Below are 9,353 nucleotides of genomic sequence, written 5' to 3'. Positions count from 1 at the left end.
TTTCGTTTAATATCCCCTGTCCACGTCGCTTTTTTATGAGAAGCCCTTGTGGGATAGCTCTTTTTGCGAGCATTTCACCTATTGTTACTGCACATATATTTTGACATGAGCTTCCATACGCTGACTGATATGCTATACGTAACACAGCGGTCAACAAAACTCGATTGCTCTTTACAAGCCTTGCGTAGTCCCTGCTGTTAGGGTAGCATGCCTATAACTGAGGGCTATAGTTCAGTGAAAAGCAGAAACTACACATTGCGATTGCGATGTATGCCATGTGTGAGTGTAAGACCTAATTACTGCTTGTTTGTTGTTTTGACGTCTCGAAGTAACATGTATCTTTTTACTTATATGATCGAAAATCCCCTTTTCCGTTCCACTGACCGTCTTCCCCGCGCAGTCGATCTCTCCGGCGATCGAGGCGTTGATGCCGATAATCCTGGCCCCACCGTTCCTCAACTACTCGGCCAAGGAGCTGCTGCAGGACTACACGTCCACCACCATGCTTTTCTTCATGAGTACATGGTACGCTGCTATCGAATAAAATATAAGCGGAGCAAAGCAAACTAATAACCTATAAAATTGCTTAAGTCTGTTATTGGCAAAATTTATATTGAGCAATCTGGGGACATTTTTATAGAGGTAACAAGAGGAGTTATTTCGATATTCTCCGATTCAGACATACATTCGGCAGATGCACACTGAGGGAGATTTTTTACACAATCAGGCATGCACTAATGCAAGCACGCGTGCACGATACGTACACGCATGTACTGTCGGTCACAAAATAAATCGAACCAAGGGAGCGGTGCGCGATAACTATCGGCGCGACGCCTTCCGGCCGAGCGCCTGCTGTCGAGATAGCCGAGGGTGCATTCATGTTCCAGTCCAGTCAATATAATGTCAGTTTTCTCGATCTCGGCCGCAGCGGTTCGCTTCTCTTGAATGTGGCACCCGGCGGCGCGGTGCGCGGGGCTCCGAGCGAGCGGCACGATTTTTGGCAGTGGCCGATAGCGTGTGGCACCGTTACGCGCGCACGGTGCCGCTCATCTTTGCCATATGTTGTCGGGCGCTTCTTTTATTGCCATCTTATTGGCTGTACTGAAAAGTGGCGTTCAAACAAGTCCGCGATGAAGATTCAACGCTCCCAAGTACTGCGACGACTCTTGTGCCCGACGTTCTGGATGGCCCATTCGTGGACGGGTGTTTCCTTTTTCAACAAGGCCAAAGCCCTGTCCACACAGCGCGAACAGTGAGCGCTCTCCCGGAGGACCACGCGTGGCTTCAGCTGTGGTGGCCTCCGAGCGGGGAAGACCTGAACCCCATCGAGAACGTCCGGGGAATAATGAAAATGCACCTCTCCAGAAAAAATGACTGTGGCAGCACGGCTGACGAGCTGTTGAATGCAATTGCAGAGGAAGGGGAATGCCTTCGCTGCCGTTCAGGAATTGTAAAGTCACTTTTCGGCTTGTAGTAAACCACTCGCTGTGTCGCCTATTTATGAAGAGAATAAACCATCCCAGTTGTTTTCAGTGCTTGTTGCCAACTAAACGTCACATAACCAGCACTGGCTCTTTATCACAGACTTGCTTGAACTCTAGTTTTGTGCAGTCAGTGAGACGACAATAAGAGGAGTGCCCGACAACATATCGTAAAGAGTGACGGCGCCGTTGCGCACGTAAGCGCATGCCACACTCTATCGGCGCACTTTACGGAAATTATTAACCGTGCTCATTGGGGGAACCACCTTATCTGCGAATGTTCAATAACTAAGCAAGTAGAAAAAATAGGAAGTAGAATAATTACCTACACCAAAAGTCGCAGTAGCAAATAACACTTCCTCTCATTTTGACACTACTTTTCTTGTATTTATCCGGGTAGTGTACTTCGTGCGCGGTTATAATTGATTTCATTTAAGCATATCCTGAACTTATCCTCTTGGATCCGATAGTTCCCAGACAATTGTGTTTTGTTGCGCCCGTCCTGGTGGCTCGGTGGCTCAGTCGTTATTCTGCTCTACCCAAGGACGCGGGTTCGATCCCAAACGCTGTGGCTGCTTTCCAGGTGAAAGCGGAAGGCGAAAACGCCGTGTGTGCAGATTTAGGAAGTTCCTCGGGTGGTTAAAATTGTTCCAGAGTCCTCTAGTACGGCACACTTCATAGTCCACACGTAGCTTTGGCGCGTACAGCCCTAAAATTTCTGCAATGCTGCAAACCAGATCGCATTTCGAAAACTATAAACTTTAATTTAAAATGCTATGAGTGATGGCTTACGCCCCTAATCCACCCACATAAAATTTTTTCTCACTTTCAAACAAAAACATGCTAACTTTTTTTTCGTCTGGAACAACGTTGCCGTTTCCCCACGTTTATCGTACAAATTTATGGGTGCTCATCTAACTGCCAAACTTTATTGGTCAATGGAGTTTGGCTGTTTACGGCGAAATTCATGGGGCCATCCGACGAACAGCCCCTTGGCAGGGCGCCGAGTTGGGGCAGTGGTAATGCGCTTGGGTCCTGCTGTGTAAGGCGGGGTTCCAATCCCACATCAAACCAGATGCGTTTTATTACCTTTACAGAGCAGTCATTTTGGTACTATTTGCTTACGTCAACGATGACGACGGTGACGTTTTGAGCTTGGAAATACATGTAAGGCTCCCACCTCAATAATGACCCGTCATTACAGGTAATGGCAAGATAGTTAGCGATTGATGAGTCATTTTTATTAACAATTACTGAAGTGGCTTAAGATACATTAGACTGGATTAAGATGAATATGGGATTTAAGAGTTGGTTTTGAATATTAGTAAAATGGGATAATTATGAATTAAGCTAGATAAGATATTAGAATGAATTACGAGAGATTTAGGTGGACACAAGGAATTATGGTGGATTTTAGTATTTAGTAATGGTATACGTTAAAAGAGAATAATGTGGGATAAACCGAGCTAGCATAGATTACGAGCGATTAAGACGAATTAATGAAACAATAGGGTGGATTAGGATGAAATAAGGTAGATTTTGGTGGATTAAAGTAGATTTAGGAGAATTAAGATGGCTCAACGATGGTTGAATAGGCTGGCTGCTATGTCGATGCGTGGACGTGTATTATGTAATAGGTTCTTGTGAGAATGGTGTGTTTGGCTTTCACCTCAAACGCTGAGCACGAGGTCGCGGGTTCGATTCCCGGCCACGGCGGCCGCTTTTCTGATGGAGGTGAAAAGCAAAAACGCCCGTGTGTACGAGATTTCGGCGCACGTTAAAGATCCCCAGGTGGTCAAAATTAATCCGGAGCCCTCCACTACGGCGCGCCTCATCGCCTGCGTTGCGTCGGCGCGTTAAACCCCACAATCAATCAATTTCACCTCAAACGACGTTGGAGTCTGAAGTGTCCGGGTAAATTTTTGTTTATGTCGAACCAGCATAATGCTATGTATCTACTCCAGAGAGAGATAGCCACTGAAAATATTAGGAACGCAGAAATGAAAATATTTAGGACGTTAGCAGGTCATTTAGATAGCCGGGCAGTCGCTGAAATAAATACAGTATATCATCTTTGTTGTTTAACCTGGTATCAAAAGCATCGGAACGTAAAGAGTTCTAAAATAAAGTTCGAATACAGTGAAAGAAATAGCTAGCACTGCTTATTTCCTGGATGTTTAAATTGCTGCTCTCCTCAGAATTCTCGGAAGGGGTATCCCGTCCCTATTTATCCCTAGGTTTTAACTCTTGCGAGCATATGTGTCCTGCGTGTTGATGGAGCTAGAGTACTTAACGAAACCCAACGCTATAACGCTTGACTCACAGGTACGCCCTCGTGGTGAACGGCGTGGAGACCCCCAACCTGCACAAGCGGCTCATCCTGACCTTCCTGCTGGTGTTCGGCGGCAAGCCGGGCTTCATCATGGGCGGCTTCGTGATCACCACCACGCTGGTGTCCATGTGGACCAATGCGGTGCGCACCACGGCCATCGTGCTGTCCATCGCCATGGAGGCCATCCAGTACATACAGGAAAACCGGCTGTTCCACGTGCTCGAACTGCGCACGCGCTACTTGCACCGCACCAAGGGCATCAGCACACCCATCATGCAGGTGCACTACCTCATCGAGGGCGGCATCGTCATCCCCGACGTGATCCGCATCTTGAGCGAGTTCTTCACCGTCAAGAAAGGCCTGCTCATCGCCATCTCGTACTCGGCCGTGCTGGGCAGCATGGGCTCCGTGGTGGGCTGCGGCGGCAACCTGTTCGTCAAGGCCTACATGGAGCATGGAGCCTACATGGCTACCGCCGCATCACCATCTACAAGTGCGTCCATTGCCACCTGCCGCTCACAGTGCTCTGCTCCTTCCTCCTCTGGTGCGTGCTCTCGGTGTGCTATGCCAGCGACGTGGTCTCCAGCAACCACATCTCCAAGCGCCCTTTCGAAGACGTCATCTACCGACGCTTCGCGAAGCTTGGCCCGGTGAGCTACACCGAGATCTCTACGCTTGTCACGCTCGTAGGATTGGACGTTGCCATTGTCGCGTCGCACCACTACTACGATGAGATGGGAACCGAGCCGGAGGACTCGATCTTCAACGAGAACACATGCGTTATCCTGGCCCTCCCTGGCCCTCATGGTGATGTACATGACGTCGCACATCCGCGACTGGAAGCCCCCCCGACGAGCCAGGGCCAACAAGAGGGCGCGCATGCATTCCTTCCAGCACGCGGTGCGCAGCATCTCGTGGGCCTTCGTCGTCACCATGGGCGCCGGAGTGTGCGTGGCCAAGCTGATCGCACGCTGCAACCTGCTTCAGTCCGTCGACTGGCTGCTCCCCCACCACCTGTTCACGTCCACCTTGGCGCTGCAGTTCCTCGTCGGTGCTGTGGCCCTGGTTCTGGCCGAGATCAACAACTCGCTGAACAACATCATCATCTTCTCGCCGCTGCTGGGCCACATGGCGGACGCCATGCGCGTGCACCCCATGTACTTCGTCATGCCATTCGCGCTGGGCTCCGCCTTCGGCTTCATGACCACCACAGCGACGCCCGTGAGCGAGTACGTGACCGACTACAGGGACCTGCAGGAGGACGAGTTCGTCCTGCCCGGCATCGTCATGATGATCGGTTGCGGCCTTATTGTCATGCTGGCCTACAACACGTGGTGCTGGGACTACCTTTACCTTAAGGAGCGCGTCTATCGACTTGGCGGAGAGAACTCTTCCACGGCAGTCAGCAGCTCGATATTCTAACGCCCCGATTTTGCACAGCGTTGCGTGTTCGCTTCACGGATTTTTTTTCTTTCTACCATATGCACAATGCCTGACTGCAGTAATTTTAGTACTCGCAAAACCCTGCAGTTCTTGTAAAGAAAGCGAACAGTTTTATTGGTACTTCATACCCGCGATCGCATTTTAAAACCACACCTAACATCGGCGGGCGACACTAATATCTGAGTGCACTGACCGTCTCCGTCGTAGTTTTTATGCGTGTGTTTCTTTCAGTGTTAGGATCCTTCTAATATTGATGACAGTTTTTGTTATTCTGTCAGCCTTTTTTTGTTATCGTTTCTTATGTGGTTCCACTCTTGAATGCCCACACAACGGCATACTGCTGCGGAGTGATCCGAACAGAGTCAGTGAGTTATCTCTACTCAAAAATATTGCCGCGAACCATACATTGGGTTTGTTTATTTGTGTTTTGCTTTTACCGCCCGGCTGCGCCGGTCTGTGTTATCTCTGCGCCAAGGGAAGCGCGTGTTCCATTCTTTCTTTCTGTGCCGCATGTGTTATCTGTTGTGATAGGGAGAGCATTCCGATCTAACGTGAACAGCCCAGAATAATCTTCTTGGATCTACTATGTTCTCGATGCGAATCGACGTTTCGAGAACCACGCGCGCCAAAAGATAAAAAGCCTGCAGTGCGGACGCCGGGGCATTCGATTCGACGACACTCGCCTGTGCAAGTCACTTTGTTGACCGCTGCTTCGCCGCCTCTGTATTCTTTTGAGTTGTTAGGGGAGCACAAGTTCGCTCCAATAAACGGGTTTCTCATTCAACACAACTGCATCGTCCTTGTCTTCGTGACAATATTGAGTATATATCAACGCCAAGCTCAGTGGACGTGATGCTAGTGCTCCCATAAGAACTATCCACAACGGGGCACCGTTTTTATATGGTCAGTGTTGCAAAACGTCCCTTACAGTTCCAGCGCTGGCGGCACTGTTTCTACGCGGGTGATTGTTCAAGGCAACAGGAAGCTGGTTGACAGAGTCTTATGTTGTGTCGTGTGCATAACCTGAGTGGCACTTCATCGTTTCTCTGGTTACGTGCTGAACTGCCTTTCGACCCAAAGAAACAATTATGTCCGAAATATCTGATTCAACATCAGAACTATGTGCCTGTATGGTTGCCAAATAACCACTGAAGCTTCCAGTCGCTTTCTGAACACGCTTTTGTTCTTACTGCTTACAGCCATAAAATGTTTTGCATGCGCACCAACTACAAAAGGTAAATTTCAATTATCATCTTTGCTTATGTCTTGTATTTATGCTCGTGGTAATCACATCCACGTTATACTCCTAATGACGTACGCTTGTGTTTCCAATTAAATTATTTAAAATGAAAACCCCACACATTATGAATGGTGATGCGCGTAGCGTTAACTGTTCGATGCTGCGCGTACGAGCTGCTACAATTGTTATTTCCTTTACGGAGAAAATTAGCTTTTGGACATTTGTTTTCACCGGGCACTTATGCTCTCTGATATTGTCCCACACTAAAGTGTGCGTCGATGGTGGGAAACTGGTGGACAGCAGTAACACAGACTGTTCTACAGTTAGGCGAATCAATCCCCTGGAACGTGTGTGGGTCAAGTGCGCGCTCATACTACCGGAACATCAGAAGACCCGCCCCCTTCGGTTGACTAGTTCCGTAAGAGTTTGTAGTATAAGTACAGCATATAACATCCATTGATTCAAGAGCACTGTTCGTTGGAGTTAACAACGCTTGCAATAACCCCAGTGTCTGTAGCCGTCTCTTTAATGTTACTCGCGTTGTATGTTCGCTTTTGAAAACCTGTGGAACTGAACTTTAAGCATTGAGTGGTAGATGTTGTAAAACAAAAGTGTCAGGCATGAAAAAGCCTAGATTAAGAAACATTTGGCATTTCTTCAGGATTTGTAGAATCTTTGGAGTGGTGGGGGGTGTTCTAGGGAAAGGCAGAAACCACAGGTTGTCGGAAAATCGTACAAAGTAACAATAACGTGAGGAAAACTATTCGATTCGCAAGCAGCTCGCATTTCCCATATCCCCGTGCAGGTGCACACCAGCCGCGAAGAGCAGTGATTCCAGAGAAGCTCTGATGTGTTCCAGTTTATCCTCCCCCGCGTCTACGAAGCGTACGTGTTTAAGGCGCAGGCCTTTGGCGGCCGTCTCTGGGCTGAGCCGCGTCGCTGTCGTCGTTACTGAAAGAACGATGGCAAGACCGACGAATGAAAGAAGAAGCAAATGATGAAAGAAAGCAAAGGAGGAGAAGTGTTGTGAAATTAAAAGGGGAGGGTGGTTTGCCGTGGCGGTGTGAGCGAAGTGTGCGCTGGGGGAGGCGACGGGAGGGGGCAGTATGCTGTGCCCGCACGAGGCGCTTGACGGCGAGATGTTTGGCGAAAACGCTAAATGGGCGTGCGCGTGAATATGATGTGCGTTCGCTTAAGACGCAGTTCGCGGCCCATTTCAGAGAGAAAGAGAGAGAATAAACGTTTCTTGAAATCAACAGGGGAGATTGTACTAAAGCTTGAAGGAGGCGTCCTCAGTTCAGGATGCCTTGAGCGCGGGCAGCATCGACAGCCCTCTGAGCCAGCCGAAGCTGGTCGCCCAGGCCGGTGCTCACCAAGGCGCTCAACAGTTGAAAGTTGCAGGTTGGGAGGAATCAGTGGGGATTGGTCACACCCTCCGACCATATGGCGTAGAGTTCTGGGTTCTCCGCGAAATCGGCAAAGCGGGGAGTTCTGGCGGTTGAAAAGGTGAAGCCGGGTAGGATGGGGGAATGCATTCGTCTGGAGAGCGCATAAATGACGTTCGTGCTCTCGGGGTAGAGATTTGTGGGGGGGGGGGGGGGGGGGGGGGGAGCGAGTGTCTGACGCGACAGCCTGTAGTGCTGCGTGATCTCTGCGTAAGAGGTCAAGGGCTGCATGCGCTTGGGTTCGGCGACGCTGCTCTCGGCGCCCGCTCGGTGGGTCCATTCTCGAGCGATGGCGTCCGCCGCCTCGTTTCCAGGGAAACTGTGATGTGCCGGAGCCCATACAAGCCTGATTAGCCTCTTCGGGGGCTGCTGCTGGATGATGCGTAGCTTTGTTGTGTGCAGGCGTCCGCTAGCGAAATTCCGACAAGCCTGCTGCGAGTTAGTGGCAATGACCGCTACATTAGTTTGTACGATGGCGAGGGCGACTGCCACTTCTTCTCCTTGTGTAGTATTGTCGCCGGGAAGCGAGAGGCTGCAACGGTGCTTTTTTTCGACGACTACGGTGGAAACAGTTGCGGACTTACCAGGATAAGACGCCGCGTCCGTATACGCCGTTGTTGGTTGATTGCCATAGATCTTGTATATGGCTTTTGCTCTGGCTTCCCTCCTGTCGGTGTGGTGCACGGGGTGCATATTACGGGGCAGGGGGTGTACCGTGATGTTTTTACGTACTTCGTGCGGTAGGGTTCCCGTGAGTGCAAGCGGGTGGTCGAGTAAAGCCGAGAGCCCCAGGCGTGAGAGGATCGCCCTCCCCGTTTCCGTAACCCCCAGCCTCGCTGTTTGATTGGTTAGATGAGCCTCAATTAGCTCCTCGGCAGTGTTATGAATGCTGAGCCGAAAAAGTCTTTCAGTGGAGGTGGAGACCGGAAGTACGAGTGCTTGTTTATATGCCTTGCGGATCATCGTGTTGACCGCCTATGTCTCGGTGATGCTGAGCAGAGCGTATGGTAACACGGATATAATCCTCGACACGACAAAGGCCTGGACGAACCGAAGCAGGTCCACCTCTCCCATGCCACGGGTTTTCGTTGCGATCCGGTGTATCAGGTGCGTCATCTGATCGGTCGTTGTCTTGAGCTTGGCAATGAGTAGTGAGCTGGCCTTGTTTGCTTGAAAGGCCATTCCGAGAATCTTTATATGCTGAGATGGAGTGATGGTGGGGCCATTCAAGTTGAGGCAGATGATGGGTGTGCCTGGGACATGTTTCTGGCGTGGCGAAGCGACTAGCAACTCCGATTTTTGCGGAGCGCAGCAGAGGCATCACGACTTCACATACTCGCTTACCACATCCGCTGCTTCTTGCAAGCGATCCTGCATTGCCCCAATTGACCCCGTGGACGTCCAGATTGTAA

At 50.0% G+C, this 9,353-nt stretch overlaps 1 pseudogene; it reads left to right on the top strand.

Moving 5' to 3' along the window:
* Window positions 1-427: 427 nt before the first annotated feature.
* Window positions 428-5,235, top strand: LOC144179942 (Na(+)/citrate cotransporter-like; annotated as a pseudogene).
* Window positions 5,236-9,353: the final 4,118 nt, after the last annotated feature.

This window comes from Haemaphysalis longicornis, unplaced genomic scaffold (genome assembly GCF_048455015.1).
Source record: "Haemaphysalis longicornis isolate Haplotype H1 unplaced genomic scaffold, Haemaphysalis longicornis Haplotype H1 scaffold_4, whole genome shotgun sequence".
In the NCBI taxonomy this organism is placed as follows: domain Eukaryota; kingdom Metazoa; phylum Arthropoda; class Arachnida; order Ixodida; family Ixodidae; genus Haemaphysalis; species Haemaphysalis longicornis.
Note: the sequence above shows the minus strand (reverse complement) of the source record. Positions and strands in the feature narration are given on the sequence as shown.